At 48.1% G+C, this 2,349-nt stretch overlaps 1 protein-coding gene across 1 annotated transcript in view; it reads right to left on the bottom strand.

The window, feature by feature from the left end:
* The window catches only part of ITGA5 (integrin, alpha 5 (fibronectin receptor, alpha polypeptide)), a 23,902-nt gene that overhangs the window by 10,522 nt on the left and 11,031 nt on the right, over nucleotides 1-2,349 (bottom strand). The window lies entirely within an intron of this gene.

The following is a 2,349-nucleotide window of genomic DNA, read 5'->3' as shown; positions in this document are numbered from 1 at the left end:
ATTCCTGGTCAGGGCATATGCCCAGGTTGCGGGCTTGATCCCCAGTGGGGGGCGTGTGGGAGGCAGCCGATCCATGATTCTCTCTCATCATGGATGTTTCTATCTCTCTCTCCTTCTTCCTTCCTTCCTCTCTGAAATCAGTAAAAATATAAAAATTAAAAAAAAAGTAGTAGACGCTCAATAATTATTAACTGAATGACTGAATGCACTCTGAGGCTGCACTCATTCTTTTTTAATATATTTTAATTGAGTTTCTACAGAGAGGAAAGGAGAGGAATAGAGAGTTAGAAACATCGATGAGAGAGAAACATTGATCAGCTGCCTCCTGCACACTCCCTACTGGGGATGTGCTGGCAACCAAGGTACATGCCCTTGACCGAAATCGAACCTGGGACCCTTGAGTCCGCAGGCCGACGCTCTATCCGCTAAGCCAAACCGGTTAGGGCATGCACTCATTCTTTATCCTCCAGCCCTCCCAAACCACAACACTCACATCTTCCTGATGTCCCCTCTGATGGCTGGCCCTATCAGTCACCAAGTCTTTTGACTCCTTGCTCTCTTCCCCGCTGTCTGGTGAGAGTCCTCTCACAGGACTGCTGGAGAGCCTCCTGCCCGCCTCCCTGCCTCAGGCTCTCTCTTCCGCTCAGCACCCTTTCCCCACTGCAGCAGGGCCTAGGAGGGACCCCCCCTGGCTTGAACACCCACAGGAGTGTCCTGGCCAGTGGCTCAGTTGGTTGGAGCATCGTCCCATACAGCAAAAGGTAGTGGGTTCGATCCCCAGTCCAGGCAACCCACTGATGTTTCTCTCTCTCTCTCCACCCCTTCCTTTCTCTTTAAAAATCAATAAACACATATCCTTGGGCGAGGGTTAAAACACACACAGAAAAACCAACCCACAATGGGTCCCTGCAGCCACTACCCAAGCCTGGACTTCTTGGCTGGTTCTGTGAGGCTCTGGATAACTGGCCCCAGCCTGCCTGCTTCTGCTCAACCCTTCCTCCTCCTCCTCCTCCTCCTCTTCTCCTCCTTCCTCAGTCAGCCCAGAATCTGCTAAACAGGCCTGATGTTTTCCTTTCCCCCATGCCTTTCTTCATGCTCCTGCATAGGATGCTATCGCCTCATCGCCACTGACCCTCACAGGACCGTCTCTGATCCACCCCTATCCGGAAAAAAGGTTATTCCTCTCCCTAAACCAGCCGTGGGCAAACTATGGCCCTCGGGCCGGATCCGGCCCGTTTGAAATGAATAAAACTAAAAAAAAAAAAAAAGACCATACCCTTTTATGTAATGATGTTTACTTTGAATTTATATTAGTTCACACAAACACTCCATCCATGCTTTTGTTCCGGCCCTCCGGTCCAGTTTAAGAACCCATTGTGGCCCTCGAGTCAAAAAGTTTGCCCACCCCTGCCCTAAACTGATAACCATCGTGCCCATTTCCTGAAACTGACCGTCGTGCAGGGAGAACGCCGACCTTGGAACAAGACAGACCTGCTTTTGGATCGCTATCCAGCCACTTCCTAACAGTGTGACCTTAAACAACTTATGGTAACATCTACCCCCACCGGCTTGAATAGAAATCATGAGTGGACCGTGCCCGACACACTGAGGGGCTCCTGAACAGTAGCTGTCCCTTCGGTTGTAATTATATGTGTCTTATCTTACATAGTTGATCAGAGGCACCTTATGAGATGAGGTGCGATGTCTTGTTCATCTTCTTATCTCTTACCTTGCTTTAATAAATGTTAATTGAACAAACTCCTACGGCACTCTTATCTGTAACCTTTTTAAAGCACTTGTCATGGTCTAATAATAACAGCTACCAGTTGTACACTGCTCAACAGTTCACTAAGCACTTTCACATGCGTTACCTCATTTCATCCTTACAAGAGCCCTGTGAAGTCAGAACTATTATTATCCCATTCTACAGGGAAGGATGAGGCTCAGAGAGGGTAAGCAGGCTCAAGGGTTTACAGAGTGAGGTAGAATATGAATAAATAAAAATAACAGAAGAATGCATCTAGAGTAAGACCAAGAACTTGAACCCAGGTCTGACCCCAGAGCTCGTGTTCTGATCCACGTTTAGAATTCTCACAAACTGCCCTGCATGTTTTTTGTTGTTTTTTAAAAATCTTCACCAGAGGATATTTCCCACTGATTTTTAGAGAGAGTGGAAGGGAGGGGGAGAAACACAGAGAGAGAAACTTCGGCGTGAGACACATTGATTGCTTGCCTCCTGCATGCTCCCGGATCAGTGCCAGAATCAAACCCGGGACCCTTTAGTATGGGGTCCACGCTCTATACACTGAGCCAAACCATCTAGGGCACATGTTTTTTCTCATCAGCCAG

This window comes from Myotis brandtii, unplaced genomic scaffold (genome assembly GCF_000412655.1).
Source record: "Myotis brandtii unplaced genomic scaffold, ASM41265v1 scaffold29, whole genome shotgun sequence".
NCBI lineage: Eukaryota > Metazoa > Chordata > Mammalia > Chiroptera > Vespertilionidae > Myotis > Myotis brandtii.
The sequence above is the reverse complement of the archived record's forward strand: the minus strand, read 5'-3'. Positions and strand labels throughout refer to the sequence as shown.